We start from the raw sequence: 19,335 nt of genomic DNA on the forward strand, positions 1-19,335 counted from the left end.
TTTCCCCTTTCCGGCTCCCGATGTCAGCCTTGGAAGCTTGTTTTTCAAGTTTTCTCGATCCATGTGTGGCCATGGAATATATTGTGGTCTTACTCCCCCCTTCTCTAGTAGTGGAAATTGGAATGTGTAGCCCTCTTTCTCTTCTCTCATTTTTCTCCTGTCTATTGCAGGGGTAATATTCCCACATCGCCGTCTACCTGGCAATGTCCTTAGTCTGTCTACATAGGGCAGAGTGAAGACACACCCCTCTGACCATGACATACTCCTTCATGTCAGTCAGACTGCGTGGCTGACTCTAACGCCCTTAGTGCAGACTGGCTAGTGTCTGACCATCATATCCCTTTTTCCCTTGGGCATCGTCTTTCGCTCCGCCTCCCTTCTTAATTTTCCTCGCGCTCCTCCCTTTCCGAGTTGGATATTGTTTGTCCCCAATTCACTCAACTTCTTTTATCCTCTTTATTCCTATTTATTTCTTGCCTATCCAGGGATAGGTCTCAATTTCCACTACTTCGGGAGACATCCTCAGTGTCGTACAGCTCAGTGCTCTCCAGGCGCTTGTCTTCCCCCTCCCCTTGGGGTATCTGTTCTAGCCCCATTTCCTCATATATTCTGTCGATCATTTCCCTGATGCTTCTGGTGTCGAAGTCATCTTCAATATTTGCCCTAGAAGTGCCTGGTACTGAATCATACGCAGGAAATAATTCTTCAATGTCTTCCCAGTCTACAACTGGATCAGGTTTTTTAACCTCCCTCTAAAAATACTCAAGATCGCGTGCTCTCTGTCTTCGTTTACGTTCAATATCGTCATCAAATTCTTTGCGTTTCCTCGCCTCTTCTCTGACCCTATCTTCTTCCTTTCTCTTTTCATTTCTATGTTCATCTGCCCTTCGAATTTCCTTATCTTTTTGTCTTCTTATTCTTTTCTCACGTATTCTTTGCTCTTCCTCTAACCTTTGCTGTTTCTGTCTGTCTTGATCATTGGCTGCTCTTGGGTTGCGATCGAGCTGTCTGTTTTGCTCTTCGCGATATAGCTGTTCTCGCCTTTGTCTGTCTTTCCTTCTTATCCTTTCGTCTCTTAACTCCTTTTCCTTCCCCTTTCTCTGTGTCTCATCTAACCTCTCCTTTTGCTTTACGTCATCAATGCCTTTGCCATCGAGATTCAATAATATTTGTCCTCCCATCCATTCATCCTTTGCAAATGCTATCTCATCAGTTCTACCTTCGCTTCCCTTCCATCTCTTCCCCTTCTCTTTCCTTGTCAAGGGACGCACTTGTCTGTGTCTGATCTCTTTTTTCGTCATCACGTCTCTCCTTGTCCCTTGGGACTACGTAGGTAATATTTTTATCCTTATCTTTCCCTTGATTGTCGTCACTATGTGTAGGTGACTCATATGCGGGGTTGCTGTACCCTGTGGCTGCTTTAAGTTCTCTTAGTGGGTAAAATCCCTCGTCCTTACTTTCTTCAACTCTCGTTTCGGGTGGGGCTGGTGGCGCGGTAGGCGTCACACCCCCCTCTGTGCATACATTAAGTATCCAATCTGTTGGTGGCTCTTCCTGCTTTCCCATTTCATACATTTTCCACAACTCCAGAACAGCAAGGCGTTTTTCTAATTTCTTGCCTGTATATGTAGCATGCAAATATGTCATCATATGTTGTAAGACTGCTTTAGATAAAGACCCATTTTGTGGACATGGCATAAACATCTTGTGGGCGGTACCTTTAACCCACTTGGTACTATATTTCTTTAACTTGTGTGTGTGTTTTGGCAATTGCTTGCATAAGTGTGCCAATGGAGTTATATCTTTCATGCTTAAATCTGTTCCGTTTCCTCTTATATAACACTTGTCAATGTTGTCGTGTGGTTTAAACAACTTCTGACAATATGAGCGAGCACCAAATATCGCAAGCTCCAACCCAAATTTTCCACAAAATGTTATACTACCGATCTGTTAAAAAAACATCAATTCATGTGTGATTCTGTCTCAGCTATCAAATCGCAAAAATGTTAAATCAGTTCTTCTTCAAAAATATTTTACATATGATGTCACAACAAAACATGTAAGACAGATGCTTGACGGACTAGACAGACACCAGCTGAACACAGATCTCTCTGCCTCTAATCATTACCCCTTCATGGAGTGTAAACGTACCCCTTTCACGACGCCGTTAAACGTTGTGGTAACCTATTAATTCCCCATTATGTGGGACTTTGGGTACACGTTTCTTCTAGCCTCTATATTAAACAGACCTTCCAGGATTTTGCGGCATGAAATGGGAAATTTTGCGGCACAAACCTTTATTTATTGCAGGATTTTTGCGGGACATTTTTTATTATCTGGAAGGTGTAAGATTGCCACATTGCAGGAAAGAGGCAGAGTGCAAGGCTACAAGAGAGCCAGGGTATCAGTATTATGTATCTTTTGGATTAATTTAATAGGAAGAGTCCCGGATGTCTCTGGCTTGGCAGAACAGTGTTTGATTTGGCTACATTTTTGGTTTAATGTGCATGCCTATTTAATAGTATTAACTAAATTGATCATTATCAGTGGTAATGCTGAGAATATTCCCCTTCTATGTTCTCCAATCCCCCAAACACCCACACACCTCTCACCAACACACATCACACATCTCATCCACTCCCCATCACAACTTGCATTCCTGAACCTCTGTCATACAAATACTCACATGCTATGTCACTGTCAAGTCACAATTTGCACTCCCCAGCCCCTGCCACACTCCAAATCATACTCCCAACTCACACCTTACACTCTCAATTCCTCCCGCAATATACAGTCCTTCATTCTTTTGTGCCGCTTCTGTATCTTGCATCCTTTCTCCCATTCTATCTCACTCTTCCCTTATCCTTTTTCCCAATCTGTAGCTCACTGTCTCTTTCTGGCTAACCACTTCCTCTCTGCTTTCTGGCTCACTGATCACACCCTCCCTCTACTTTCTGTACCTCCGCTCGCTCTCAGAATTCTGGCCCAACGCATCACTGCTTCCTCTGCTCTCCTGTGTAACGCTTCCTCCTCTGACCCACTGCTCTCCCTCTGCTTTCTTGCCTATTACTTCACATCTCACCCATCACTCTCTCCTTCCCTCTCCTTTCCCTCTCATAGTGTGACCATTTTTTTTAAATGTAGATTTGGACCCAGATCCTCAAAAAATGGGGCATTTAAAAATAGAGCCCAGGATATGCTATTTTTAGACAACCCATTTTTGGAAATGAGCAGATCACCCTATTCTCAAAGGTGACCAGCACATTTCCACTGGCTTGAGCTGTAGCGCAAATGTTGCGCTGGCCAGCTGCCTTGAATAAGGTTCTGGGTTGTTTGACCGAAGTGTAATTATTTGCGGCAGAATTGACCGTAGTCAATTTCGCCGCAAGTTGATTGGCACTTCAGCCAAACAACCCAAAATGTACCTTTCACCACCACCCCACCCCCCCCCCCCCCAACTGCTTGGTCACTGCCGCTCCCCCTGCAACCCTGCAGTGTCAGATCCGTCTCTCTAACGCGGGTCGGATCCGACTCTGCAGGGTCCCTTTTTATTCATGTTCTCTTTTTTCGGTCCTCTGCCTCCAATTTTGAGGAAGCGGGGGACACCCGTGCAATCCCCAAGCCCAAAAATACTGTAAATGGGGAGCGGGTGACACGCCCGCAACACATGTTCAGTATTTATAAAAATCAATTGAATGGTCCTGGCCGAAATAGGTAAAATTGTACCATTCCATTCAATCAATTTTTGTGGGTCAAAATGGGTAGTACCTTGAATAGAAGCACTCTCCCAACAGTGTTCTGCAAGCTCCCAGCGCCTTTCACAGCGACAGGCCCATCATAGGCCTGCCACTATAAAATGGGACCCAAAAAATGCATTTTTATCCTGTTTGAGGAACAGAAATGCAAGCGACACAGCAGCGGTTCATACCTTTAAAAGAAATGCATGACAATGTCAGGAAAGACCCTGTCATGCAGTGGCACTCCCACATCCCATGCACATAGGGTTGCCTACAATTTCTGGTCCGTTAATGAAACGGTTCAATAATTATTCATATCAAAGTGTTGTTATTCAATAAGCGTATTTTGAACATATGGCCTTCAAAACATTATCTTCATAAAAAAAGACAATTATTTATTTGATTTCTTTCACATTAGGTTCATGGATGCAGAAGATCAACACAAAGGAACAAAGGATTTTGTAGGTAAATAAACATTTAAAATGGCTGATGCGTTTCGAGAATCCATTCTCTTCTTCAAGAGCCAAATTTAGAACTCTGACCATGTTTTATTCCCAAATTCCCAACACACTGCTACAGGGGGATTTTCTTAGTCCAGTTGAGCATTACAATCACTGTAACCAATTAATTGTCTTTGGCTGTCAGAGTTCTAAATTTGGCTCTTGAAGAAGAGAATGGATTCTCGAAACGTGTCAGCCATTTTAAATTCTTATTTACCTACAAATTCCGTTGTTTCTTTGTGTTGATCTTCTGCATCCATGAAACTAATGTGAAAGAAATCCAATAAATAATTGTCTTTTTTATGAAGATAATGTTTTGGAGGCCATATGTTCAAAATACGCTTAATGAATAACAACACTTTGATATGAATAATTATTGAAGCGTTTAATTAACGGACTAGCAATAGTGTCCAGGGGACGGTAGGGCTCCAGAATTTTGGACCTTCTTCTTCTCTTTACAAATTTGTAGTAGTGGACCTGTGCCAGATCCACTTTTCCTCCCCCGCACCTTGAAAAACTTTAAAATTTAATTTATTTTTGACCTCTCACTGTATAAATTTGGAGTGCATCCACATATTTTTCTTTTTTGCCTACAATTTCTGCACATTTAAAAGTGCATCTTGCTTGGAAATGTGGGATGCACTTTTAAATTGGCAGAAACGCCCCCTGATTTGCTGAAGGAGGTAAAAAAGGCCATCTGAATGGGCGCGTATATAAAATGTGCCCATTAAGGTGTCCCCTGTGGATTGGGCTGCTCTTTTTTTGGGCGCATGTGATGAGATGTGTTAGAGCATTAGAGCATTTTATTTTTTGTGAACTAAAAAGAACCTGGCACCCTGAGTATTTTTTTTTTAAACAGTAGTTTTTGCAAATGTAATTTTTATTAAAAAAATGTTAAAAAACCCTGTTTTTGCACAAAACAGCAGTTCTTGCAGCATTTTGCGCAAAACGGCCGTTTTTGCAGCATTTTGCGGGATCGCAAAATCGCTATAAGCTGGAGGGTCTGATTAAAGCGTAGGAATAAGGCGAATCCTCTCTCTTCTCAGGTGTCTGCCCCGGTAACCTGTCTCTTCTCGGGTGTCTACCCCGGTAACCTCTCATTTATTTTTATTATTCTCGAGTCATTATCCCCTTAAAATAATAATAATAATTTTGCATTTATATAGCACTACGAACCCTCAGGTATCTGAGCGCTGCTTATTATTACCCACGGTGAGTGGTGCTCATTTATTGACCTCAGAAGGATGAAAGGCTGAGTTTGGCCCTGCGGGGATTCAAACCTGCGTCGGCGGTCTCTATATATATATATATATATATATATATATATATATATATAGTCTTCTCTACTTCTGACTATTTTTTTTTCCTACTCCCTCTGTTACCTTTTCCCTTTACTTGGTCTAAGGCATGCACTATTTGCCAAAGCATTCAATTTTTTGCTTCACTCATCGTTCGCATTGGTTCGTCTCGGGACCCTCAGGATCACCGCCTTTGTTACCACCTTCTTCAGCTTTTCACCCGCTCAGCTGCCCGTAGAAATGGGAAGGGAAGTGTGGGAAACACGGGACCCTTCAGGCCCTGACTGCAGCCTCTTCTTTATCTACCACTGTCTACGGGGAGCTTCACGGTCTACTCAGTCGAATGGCAAAGGACTTGTGATATTGCCGAGGATCAAGAGTTACTTTATGTTGATGGTCAAAAGGTGTCTTATTTTAATCCATAATCGATAGTCGATAAACCATCCGATCTTGCTACCAAGTGTAATGGGGAGACCCCCGGCCGGCCCATAGAGTCGGGGTTTGCTCCGAAGTACTTTAAGACGAGATGGCTACACCTTGAGATGGATGGGGGTGCTGATTTATTACTCCAACACCAATCAATAAGGACAACTCAATGGTTTGGCAAAGGGGAGTCCGATTAATGACAAGTACAAAAAATTGGGAAATATGGAAATCAACAGTGATGCGACAGTCCGTCTCGCTTCAACTCCTTCGAACTTCATACAAACAGTAACATTTATACCCAAAACTCGTCATCATTGATGTGTAACCCTCAAAAGTTAACATGCAATTCTATTGGTCAGGAAAAGGTAACTTTACTATAGGTACTATATCTGTATATGGTAACGGAGTGAGAGGATTGGATAAACACTATCCGGTGGGCGTCTAAGCCCTTCCTTCTAACATTACTCTAATAGACGTCACTATGAATATGACGTCCCATTGGTTCTACTATCTATAGGACCCTAGATTATTTGGTCCATTGTGATTGGGTTGGCTTCAACCCCATGCATAAATCTCCACTTTACTTAACAGCACGCAGAATGATCAAGCAGGTGTAGGGTGCCCCACGATTCACCCGGCCTTCCCTCAAGCCATCATCACTGTAGTGGCTATGTGTCAATTAGTTGGCTCTGGTCGGCCTCGAAACTGTGTCTTCTTGTCAGGGAAGTTATGATATCTCTGTCTGGGTGGCTGCCAAGCGTAGGTGTGAACCCGTGCCTCTTCTTGCTTGGATGGTCACGTGCTACTACACTGTGAACTTGCCTTGTTTCTCTCAATTTGTGTATTTGATTTTCATTCCACCCGCCACCTGCCTTCGCCTTCTTATCACGATCCTTCAGAGGCAGGATATTCTGTTCTTAGCTTCAATTAAAAGTAACTACTGTTCATAGCTTCTATTGATAGGACCTTGGCTTCCCTGGCACGAGCTGCCTCTGCTGAGTTTCGATTCAGCTTTCTTTCCTCGTGTTTGCTAGAATATGAATCTTCTTGCGTTTGGCCTATAATAACCTGGGTTGGTTCTGCTTTTAGTGCAGAGTGGGCTAGCACTTATATAACATGCTTCGTTTTGAGGTAGATTACGTACAATGGCGCTTGCTGCTCTATTTTTCTACTTAGCATAGCAAGCCGCACTGTTTTCTTAGCTTTCTTGCGGTTACAAGCATATGTACAGGCGTTAGCTGGTTGAATATCTTCATCCTGCTTACAGTTTAAGCTCCCTTGTCTTTCATCAACGTTCTCTTCTTTCAGTTTCATGATATATTTATTCATGGCATTTCGTCTCTTTGTGTCATCCTTGGGTCGTCATATCTTCTATGGGTGCGTTAGTCCAGGCCCTCGTGATGTCACCATTCGTCTTCCATGAAGGACTTTTTGGTTTCTTCCTGGACAGTACTTAAGCAATCTTCATTTTGTTTCGTTTGCTGGCGGGGTTTTCTCAATGGGTACCTTACTGTCCATGGTTGTCTGGTTATTGGTACTTCAATGGGTATTGTTCTTCTGATAGGTACTGGGCAGAGCCCTACTGCGGCTCTCTGCTGGTTTATTTGCTCGTCATACGTCACATATTTCGGTGTGAATGTTCCTGGTACTTCAAAATGGGCGACGGGAGTGCAGGCCTTATTTGGGACCTCCTCTACACCAGGTAGGATACTTAGGAACTCAATCCCCCATCCCCTTCACAACATGAACACTTTCTCTCGGACAGCCTGCTATGAGAGAAAACGGACTAACACCCAAGCACTGGGAGAAAGCAGTGGACCAGACTCAGCACTGGTCAAGGGGAGCCACAGAGCAGAGAGCAGAACCCCAGATCCTTTTCAGCCCAGGACTGACTGGTGGAGGGATGGATGTGGAGCAGAGCTCCCAGCAAGGTCTGCTAGGCAGAAGAGGTGGAGGCAAAGAGTGAAGGCTTCCAATACCTCCCCCCTACATTGAACTGTGTCTGTTCTCCTGCCATGGGCACCTGGAGGATGCCTGGTTCCCTCCCGGGTGAACTTCAGAGTTGGGGAGGAGCAAGGCCGGCAATGGAGGACTCTACGTTAGGCAACTGCAAAGACTGATAAAAAGGAGGCCAAGACAACCGGTGAGTTCTCGTGTACAATTAGAGAGAGCCCGTTTGTGACATCTCAAGCAATTATTGTAACAAGTGACTGTTGCATTGTGGAACCTGCAGTTCTAGAAAACAGCGACATAGAAAGAGAAAGGGGAGTTGTGATGGAAGGTGTCTAAAATTAACTGTTGAAACCAAGATAAACTCAAGCCCGACTAAGGGAAGCCTGGGTAAAGTTAAACTGCTGCTAAGTGATTTAACTTTTGAAGCCAAGATTTGACACCTTTGACAGAGTGGTCTGGCACCACGTTTGTGCTCATTCTAAGGTATGTGTAAGGTATCCACCAGAGAGGTGGCAAAAGTGAAAGAAAGACGAAGAATTGTGAATCCAAGTGGTCCTGCGACGGGTCAAGTAAAATCCTGCACACAATCAAAAGTCTTTGATGTTGATAAAGTAAAGAAAGCTTTGTGTTAAAGCAAGTTTGTGTTAAAGTAGATAAATTGGTCCCAGTCTGGCATAGGGAGACTGATTGAAGATTTTGTGTCAAAGTGGATCTGAGCCCGGTGGAGGAGGATCCGGGGTGAACCGTGAGTCACCAGAGAAATTGGGTAAGTGGAAATCCTAAGAATATTGTGTTAAAGTGGATCTGAGCCCGGCAGAGGGGGATACGAGGTGGCTAGTAAAAATCCTAAGAAATAGTGTACATGGGAAATACTGAAAGGAAAGGAACTTCATTGTTTGTTGCATCAGGCCCTCTGAAATAAGGGACTTTGAATGGCAAAGAGACTTTGGCACATAAGGCCATGATGTTGATGTTTTGAAATGCACCCCCGTGCTAGAGAAGCTGGAGACTTTGCTAAGATAGAGTGTGCCGCCTTATCCCATGCTGAAAACGTGGGCAAGGGAGGCCAACGGCTTGAAAATCCTGACATATCGTTTCTTGAACACTTTTCTTTTGCATAACATTGTTTCCCACACTATTTGTATTTAGACGTAAGGTTTGGCAATAGGTTTATTAGTATAGGCCTTTTTATTTTGACAAGACACCACTAGGACTGCGTTATTATTATTTAATGGTCGTAGCTTGCTCCCATCTTTAGATTTAGGATTAGATAGGCCATTTTCAAACCCTTTTTGAAGTTCAGTAAACGCCCTTGAACTGTTGTCACGTGTCTGTCTTACTGTTGATACCATTCCTTCCTTACACATGCTACAAAAATCATCTGCATGTTTTTTCCTTTCAATTTCCAAAGGCATTATCAAGACCACCTTCCACAAGGAGCCCCCCATATGAAAAGCTCCACCTTAATGTATTGGTGGGAACATTTGGCATGCCACACAGAATTAATATGATGTGTTGTTATTGCAAGGGGATGATTCTACATTTATTTCTTGTATTTTAATAATTGTAAATAGAGAATTGGATTGCACTTACCTCTATTATGATTCAAATTGATGTTTTTCCTGTTTAAGAATGAATGCCCTTTAGTCTTTCAATTGATTGTTCTTCCTTTCCCAGATCAAAAAGATGTAATTGATATAATAGTCCCAAATATATCATGCTCTGACAATTGTTGACCTTTGCCTCCAAGGACTAATATTGTCTTTAACCACTACACCAAAGGTTTGGCATATAGGAGAGCCAATCATGAGCCCTTACATCTGTCAATAAAGTTGCGATCATAAATTAGAAGAATTGTTATTCCGAAAGTTATGGTCAAAATGTTTATACATATACTCAGCAAAGGTGCAGTTGCAGGAGTGGAAGAGGTGACAGCCAAGATGGAGAAACATTGGTTGCAAATGCAGATGCAAATAAAATAGTAATAGGCTGCAGATGGACACATTATTATCAATAAAGTAGTACTTGCAAAAAGAAGTGGGAGTTGGATCAGAGGCCAGGGTGCTGTTGGAGCCTTCTTTGAGGGATCAGAGCCAAGCCATCTTCAAGACGTGACAAGTAAACAGCGATGCATACATGTTATCCACGTGGAAAACTCCTTGAGAAACACAGACCTTGGCAACAACCTGAAGTGACCTGAAAACCAAGAGGAAAACTTGTATGGATCCCCAGGAGTTTTGCACCTGTGCAAGGACACAGTTGTGAAGCGATGGATAACTACCAGGCATCCATTTTATCTGATTTATTAAAAGAGTGGGAGCCCCTGTACTGAGAACGAACATGGTTCAAATAACCTGTTCTATGAAACGTCTTTTTCTTAGGAGGGTCTACAATCACATTTTACCACACTGACCCTTCAAAGAGGAGAAATATCCATTTTCAGTCTGACATCGTAGGCAATTCTCCACTGAGCAAGAGTACTATCAGCAGTCCCAGACACGTGTTTCACCCTTGTTCGGCCTCCTCAGTGAGGTGAAGCTGAGCCTCTCCCACCTGGGCAAGGAAGCAGTTGTGAAGCAATGGATGAATACCAGGCATCCATTAGAAGCAATTCTGGGTTTGTTGTGTAGTAATGTCTTCCCAGATTTTTCATGATCCTGCAAATGGATTACTAAACATGAGTGGCGACCAAATCCTTAAATTCCAAAAACACATGGCCGCCCATCACTTAGAACTATAGAAGGTTGTTCATGTCATGCGGTACACAATTTAAATGCCGGCGTCCATAACAAGTATGCATATGCTAAAGAGAAAGTGGGTGCAGGGTCTGTGCCCGGCCGGAGCCTTAACAGGTATCTCTCATGCTGAACAACATGTTGGTATGGTCGAAGAAACTGACGGATCCAGTGAAAGTGACATATGTGATTGTTGTTGCTTGATATTGATGTTTATCTTGATATTGATATTTTATTTGTATCGCGCTCATATGCAAGTGTTTCAGAGGCAAGGGAGGGGAGCAAGGGAGAACAAAAACAACGATCTTACTATGCCCAGTGACATTGAGAATGCGCAAGTACAGGGGAGAGGGAAGGGTAAAGTGCAGGGGGAGAAATGGAAAGTGCTGAACAAATTAATAAAAACAACAACAAATAGTAGTGCAGCTAGCACGTGACAAGTGCTAGGGTTAGGGCTCAGACATGGGATGTCTGAGAAGTCCAGAGAAGGAGGGGGGACTGTAGAGTTACAGATACAGACCAAAGTGCAAATGTTGCCAGGAGGCAGTGACGGTGCATGGCAGGGTGGGAAAGTACCTGGGCCCGAAATCAGAGGGTAAACAGGTGCACGATGCAGAAGAGGAACAGATCAGCAGGGTAGTGGAGGAGAGAAGGCAGAAGCAAAGAGGAAGGTCTTAAGGTGCTTCCGGAACCAGAGATGGTTCTCCTCAAGTTTTAGGGTGCCAGGGAGGCTGTTCTGGAGGGAGGCCCCAGCTGAAGACAGAGGTCTACCCCCAGCTGTTTTTTTTTAGAAATGACTGACCCTGAGGAAGTTGGAAGAACGAAGAGCTCGACAAGGAAGGTATTTACAGAGGGAGAGTTGAAGGTATTTTGGACCCAGGCCCCAGAAAGCCTTGTGGATAATGCAAAGGGTCTTGAATTTAATCCTTGCAGCCACTGGGAGCCAATGAATTGATTTCAGGGCTGGAGAGATCCGATACCACGGCTTGAGGCCAAGGACAAGTCTTGCAATCCTATCCTGGATGAGTTGCAAAGGGCGGAGAGTAGAAGCAGGTAGATTTAGAAAGAGGCTGTTGCAGTAATCCAACCTGGAGAGAACCAGGGCTCAAGAGACAGTGAGCTTCTGGGGGAAGGAGAGGAAAGGCAGAATACTTTGCAGGAGGTGCAGTTGGTAGTTTGACTTTTTAGAGACATCATAGATGTGGGCAGAAAAGTAGAGCGTGTAGTCGAAGAAGACCCTGAGGTTCTAACACACAGTTGGGGATGGGAGGGGGGCCAAGGGTGGCCGGCCAGTGAGTGACAGGAAAGGAGGCTGAGGGTGTGCCGATGAGAAGGATCGCGGTCTTACTGGCTTTAAGGCAGAGATCGTTGGCGGCACACCACTCCTGAATGGCAGACAGACAGTCAGAGGTGAGAGAAGGAGAAGAAGTGGCCGAGGGTAGCCTGAAGATGAGTTGAGTGTCATCCGCATAGCACTGAAAGTTGGAGCAGAGAGAGGCAATGAGATTGGCAAGAGCGACCAGGTTTTGGTTGAAAAGCCAGAGTGAGAGATTAGACCCCTGGGGAACACCAAAAGTAGAGAAGGAGATAGAGCAAAGGAAGGACCTGGGAGGGTTGATCAGCGAGGAAAGAGGTCAGCCAGGCAATAGCCTGATCAGTGATACCCAGGTTGTCAAAGAGACGGTTGGAAAGGATGGTGTGGTTGACTGTGTCGAAGGCAGAAGAGAAGTAAGATGAGGACAGAAGGGATGATAGAGTCAAGGTTGGAGAGCAGGGCTTCACAGACCTTAAAACTGGTCACAGACCTTAAAACTGATCACTTTGTCTATTGCTTTTATAAAGGTATACTATCTAGAGGAAGATAAACTAAATTGTCTGATGAGGGAATATGTTGGTTCTAATGAAAACATCAATGGTATGTCTAAAATACAAGAGTAATACTTCAACATATGGAAGTAAGAATTGGCTGTCATATGTCGATGATGCACAGATAATAATCCTTGGAAAGAAACAATGGATGTGACCGGGAGGATCCTTCAGCCACGTAACCAGGTTTTGGAGGCCTTACATTTATGGGGCAATAGGGCACTTAACCGAGACATTGTTTTTCTCTTCCCAAGTACATAAGCCCTGGACAGCCCATGTTTCAATATTCTACAAGGTGAGAGTTGGTATTGTACATCTTTGATAGCGCTGGGTGTTCAAGAATTTTATTTAAATATCTCCTTTCTATTGTACTGAATTCCTCACAGCCTCATTGCCCCTGCCCACTATGTGAGAGCACTTAATGACAAAGTTCTTTTGAGGTATCACAATTCATGGCATGTTTCTGTTGTCTGGAAATAGTATTTCACAAGGATTTAAGTGGGCAGGGGCTGCCCGGGCCTGTAGCCCTGCAGACTCCGAAAAAGGATTCTGAGATGGGGCTATGCCAGTGTTGCCTAAAGCCCCCTGATAGCCCCATCCAATGAGGATGCTAGAGGCCAAGACCTTTTTTCTAAAGCCTGAATTAATGAATTAACCTTTTATCAAGCACGTTAAACTTAAGACCAGTCTCTAAGCATGGGACAGGGATTTAAACCTGCATTGAACTTCGTTGTCTTGCTTCCAAGATAAATTTGTTGCCCCCGATCTATCCTCCTGGGTGTTGCGTGAGAATTTCAGGGTTTAGGATAAAAAGGACTTAGCTTCTAGTTACCTCGCGTTTTCTTCCTTAATGGTGCCGCCGATCCCTGCCAGGCATCCCTTTAACAAAGAGATGCTGCAATCACCCGACGGATCAAAAGGTGTGGTGGTGACACCCCCCCAAACATCCCTTTAGTGCGAGGTTGATGATTGCTGCAAAGGGATGCCTGGTGGGGGTCAATGGCGTTTGCCCAAGCCGCCTGCTTCCAATTAGGCTGTGCCCCCTTTTAGGCGAAGGCCCCTTACAGCCCACCCTCGATTATCCATGCCACTGAAAGCACTGGCATTCCATTAAGCTGAGTTGTGCCCCCCCCCTTTTTTTTAAACCCTTCACTGCAAGATATTCATTACATTAATTGGGAATGGAGTTTCATGTCGCTTTCTACGTATGGCGCTTTCAGGGGCAGTCTGTTTTGATTCACCAGTCCGTCGTATTATTGGTCTCATTTCGATTCAGTTCACACACAGCTGAAAGGTACCCATGAACTCTTTTGTGGTATGTTGCAAATGTTCCTCTTCAATCCTTTCGTGTCTCCTATCAGGAATTTGTGAAATAGTCGCCGTAGTTTCCTCAGAAGAAAATGGCAATCATCTTCTAAAAGTCGACATACTGTGAGAGGGTGAAAAGTCTGGCTCCAGAAACACAGAACTATTCCATTTCCCGGCATGCCCCATGCTCACCCCTCACTACGCAATCTCATTCCCGTCTTTCTTTGCCTTATGAACCCTTCCCCAATTTTGTATTTCCACCTATGCTTCACACAGGCAAGCATTCTAAAAAACCAGGGCTAGTGCTGCAGTGGTTAATTTGTGGGGGTCAGCTCTCAACCATTTGTGTTGCAAAGGCGGGTGAAATTGCCCGATTTTGTTTTTGGCGGGTGAGACGCCCATTAGAATGAATGGGCGTGCAGGAGGCTTGGCGGGTGAGTCAGCCCTTTACAGGGCGGGTGACACCCGCCAAAAGCGGGTGAGTTGAGAGCTATGTGTTTGCCCTGGCACTTATTTTCTTAACAAATTAAGCACTGGCTACAGTAGCCTTTGTTTCGTCACTTCTTTAGAAGGCAGTGTTTGTCAGCGAGGTGTGATGTTTCTTTGCCAGAGATTATCTGTGTTTCAAAAGTCAGAACTTGAAGCAAAACCCGAACCTGGCGTGATAAGCGGACTTTCACACTGCATGCCTGACGCATAAAAGGAACGCAGTGATGTCACCACGCACTAACTGTACAATGATTGATGTGCGGCCACATTATGCGATGGTTATAAGATTGCACTGCATTGTGTTAAACATATGTATTTTTTTATTGCTATTGTACAAAATAGCGTGTTGTACAATGAAGTATACAACATTTATTTTATAGACGTTACCGCAAGACAAAACGCACATTCTTAATAATATTATCTAAACGCCAGAGTGAAGAAGAAAGGAAGCCATTTTAAATGAATGCAGAACATATTACATTGGTGCCACGACGTCGCTGGCACTGTTTAGAGACCTGTTTTTCTCCTAGAAAAACCCCCACTGTTTTCCAAACAGGGAAATAATGAAAAAAAGGTCTTCCAGTGGCGGGATTGCATGTGAGCGAGTACACCTCTACAAATAACGCAGATTCATCACTACAGCAACCACGACTTCCCAAAGCACGCCTCGAATAATTGAATGACCCAGAGCACATTTGCTAATGTACACTCTGGGTACAAATAATAGCGAGAGAGCAAGCGCGAGCTGTGCAGACAAACACAAAGCAGGCGGACTCCAATCTCCTGCCAGGATCTGAGCGCTCAAAGGCAGAGCGCAGCCCGGAACCGGGCTAACGAAGGATGCCTGCCTTCAGCGCCGCACCGCCCACGGCTGTCATTATCAGACGAACGGTACACAGCTACCGGAAGAGCGTCCAGATCGGGCCTTCGGATTTGCAGCGCATATGTTTTGAGACTTGTCTCTCCAGCGTGTTGACATTAAACAAATATGTTTGTTTGAATGAATGTAGTTCATTATCATGCCAAAACAAAAAAAAAATTCAAAGGCAATAAGATATGCAAACAGAAACAAAACAATGAAACCATTGGAAAAACATACAACCGTGTAAAACTCACTTTGGTGAGTGCGGGTATAAATTCTATGAAGAGACAAAGAGGGGGCGAGTTTTATGCATTAACTTCTTGTTTACTTCAACCAGAAGGCAAGATTACAATTTTTAAATATTCTGAGACAAAAAACATTTTAAGAAACAAAACAAAAGCTTTAAGTAAATGACCCAATCGAAAATTAAGGTTGAGACATGGGCTGCAAAACCAAACAGCAACAGTTCCAATCCACTCCAGCTTGTCCTTCCTCTTCTGCATCTGCGACAAACTTGCCGATAACCAAAACAGGATCCAACATGGGAAAGGGATCCACCCAATCAGTGAACTCCACAAAAACCTGTGGACATCCCCTGCCGCTGCCAGTTCTGTTTGGGTGGGGTATTACCTTTCTTCATTAAAACAAACACTGTAACAAAGGGAGAGAGAAACATTGAGCGAGGGTGGGAGGGATAATACTCACCTATATGTCTCTTAATAGAATCTAAACCCCGGGCTCACGATGAGGTGGTTTTCCATTCTACGTCAAGACCAGAGGGTTCCTATTATGGAAGTTTAAAGCCCTTGCGAAATAATGTTCGCTACACGCTGAATTTTCTTATGATACATTTTTTTAAAAGTAGACTCCTTAGACCAATCAGCTGCACAGAGAATCACCTCCAATCTACCTTATTTGTGAGAGAGATCACCATGGTGGTGGTGATAACATTTTTGGAAAACATCTTTGGCAGGGGAGATGTGCCCTGAGAACCTGTGATAGGTAATAGGACGCAGTTTGTGTCAAGAATGATGACTAACTTTGTGAGGGAGAGTGGCATTAAACACATCACAACACCATTGTACCACCTGCAAGCAAATGGGTTGGTGGAATGTTTCAACTTAGTGGACAAAGAAACGGTACAGTTGAGCAAAATTCCCATATTGGAATTGGACCAAGAGGTTTGTCACATGTTGTATGCATATTGGGCAAAGAAGCGTGCAACTACTAATAGATCACCATTTGAATGGATGAGTGGCTCGAGCGCAAGGGATGCTCGGTGCTCAGGGTCGTTGGAGGAAAGGCTGAGGAGAGATGAGAAGCCGATTGATATGAAAGTGGTGAATGAAGATAAAGAAACAGTATGATAGGAGGAGTACATGAGCTATGTTGGTGTGTGTGTGTGGTTGATATGGCCCATGTAAAACTGCCATATGGGGTGCATAAAGGGTATACTAGGTATGGCACACCCATCAGAGCAGAAAAAGTGACCAGGACCACTGTCATGACACATGATGGCTGTTGGTGGAATTTGAGTAGGGCTGCAAAGTGTACTGAATTGCTGGTTCAATATAAAGGTGCAAGATGTGTTGTATCTTGCCAGTGATGTGTAGTGGAATGCTATGAGACTTCTTCTCTAGCATAGATGTATCATGGAAACGGGGGTTGGCATAGGAAGGAGGATGAAGATGCATATGATTATTATGAAAGAATAAACATGAAATAATAATCCACATGTGACTCCAGGGAGAAAGTTAACCCACCTCTCTCCCCTTCCTTACCTCCCTCCCCCTTCCCCTTCCCCGTTACCCCTTCCCCAATGACCTCAAACCTGTCACTGATACCACATAGGGGCATTGATGACACCAGACCACCCCCCTTTCCCGCCCCTTCCCCCTCCCCCACCTCCCTGACCTCAAAACAGACATTGTAACACAATCACCTAACCCCTCTCTCCTCCCCTTCCCCCACTCTCCCCCCTCCTTTAGTAAATTGCTCTACTTATTGTTCTAATGACTTGTTTCATGTTGTAATTATGCTTCTCTCACTTTTGTACCTGTTGTTAATCTGTAAAGCACTTTGGCTTAAAGCGCTATATACATTCAATAAACCTTAACATAAACATGAACTTACTGGTGACAAGTTGCAGGGAATTACACTAGAAAGACAATGTTAACATCCCAAAAAACTGAATAATTAGCCTTAGGCGAAACCTTGATACGGATAGACTGCAATGTCTTTATGACTAAGAAATGTCTGCCCACGGGTTTACACTTCACCAGCACATATTCCGTGCAAATGGCAGATCTGAAATTATTAATTGTCCTATTCACTTTTCCCCCCTTAAACAAGGTGAGTAGGAAGTTAACCTCCTTAATGGAGGGGCAGAAATGGGATATATATTCATATCCACGCACCGGCACACCCAACGCAACCATAATGCCAAGTAGGAATATAGGAAGATACAGGCCCTATCGGGATACATTCGAGGAGGACATCTCCAAAATCCTCTCCGACAACCTAAAAAATACCTCGCAGGTACTCTTGCTCGGGGATCTCAACTTGGGATTTAACGACCCCAAAGACCAGCAAGCAGCAGTAATAGCTAATGTCCTCACTGAACTTGTGCTTACTCTAAGAGTGACACTACTAACTCATGACAAAGGTAGAACACTTGATTGGGTGGCTGACTACAATTGCAATACTACTATTACTGCCAAAAGCCCTCAGCTATGGACGGACCACTATCTTGTAGCAGTTACACTAGATGCTAAAATCCTCTCAACTAAAAATAACCTAATCGCTCCTCCCAGCCTAACGAGGAACAAAAAGAACATAACCACAGATAAACTCCTACCCCTTATACTACCTACCCTCAACGCACTACCAGATACTACTGATCCCACCGTCCTAGTTAATGAATATAATAAGATAATGACTGAAGCCCTAGACACTATTGCCCCTCTAAAAATAAGAAAAAACAAACCCAGAGCACATCTGAACTCTTGCTTCACCCCACACCTCAAAACCCTGAGAAAGGAAAAAAGGAAAAGTGCAGTTACCTGGAGGCAGATACCTTCCGATGTAAACAGAGCCAATTTTATGAATATTTTAACCAGGTACCAAAATGAAATACTTTGTACTAAGCAGGAAACTTACAATAGGATCCTGCATGCTAACTGAAGCACAAAGGAATTCTTTATCATCCTCAAAGAACTTGAAAACCAGATCCCTGTGGCTGACAACTGTGTAAAGGACATACTTGGTGTTTGGACATACATAAGGCCCTCGCCAACAGAATCACCAATCTTCAGGATAAAATTGCCAATAAAAACAAAACATACCCAATATGAACACACAGGCTAGCACTATATCACTTCCACCTAAACCAGCACAACGCTTTCATTTTACCAAAGTCTCAATTCTTGAGGTCGAAAAAATTATTCTTTCAAACCTTCTAACTGTCAGGGAGATAAATGCCCAGCCCAAATTATTAAAGATGTGGCTAGAGACATGTCACCCTTCTTCTCAAAGTTGCTCAATGCCTCATTCTCTACCGGCACCATCCCAAGTAATCTAAAGGAGTTCTGGGTACTTCCGCTCCTCAAAAAACAATCATTAGATCGCAATATACCCACCAACTATAGGCCTATAACAACTGTGCCATTCCTACAAAAAATCTTAACTAGGGTGGCGTATTTCCAAATACAGGACTACCTAGAGCATAACCAGTTACTAGGAACATGGCAAACAGGATTCAGGCCCCAACATGGCACTGAGACAGCGCTGATTGACCTTAAAGCTCAAATTGACGAGCTGAGAGACAAAGGGAAATCAGCCTTACTTCTCCTTCTTGATCTCTCGGTAGCGTTCGACTTGGTGGACCACAAGGTCCTATGTAACCACCTTGATTCAGCAGCACACTTCTCAAAGAAGGCCATAGTCTGGATCCAATCCTTTCAAATCAACAGGGCTATGATAGTCTTCTCGCCATCAGCAGCAGCTGACCCCCATCCCCATTACTTGCAGAGTGCCTCAGTGCTCATGTGTCTCACCCACAATGTATAATATATTCACCAAGCCCCTTTCTGATGATCTGGATCATCTTGGTATCACCTACACTAACTATGCAGATGATACCTAGATTATCATCCCACTTAC

Source organism: Ambystoma mexicanum, chromosome 2p, assembly GCF_040938575.1.
Source record: "Ambystoma mexicanum isolate Mex_15411 chromosome 2p, UKY_AmexF1_1, whole genome shotgun sequence".
NCBI classification, from domain to species: domain Eukaryota; kingdom Metazoa; phylum Chordata; class Amphibia; order Caudata; family Ambystomatidae; genus Ambystoma; species Ambystoma mexicanum.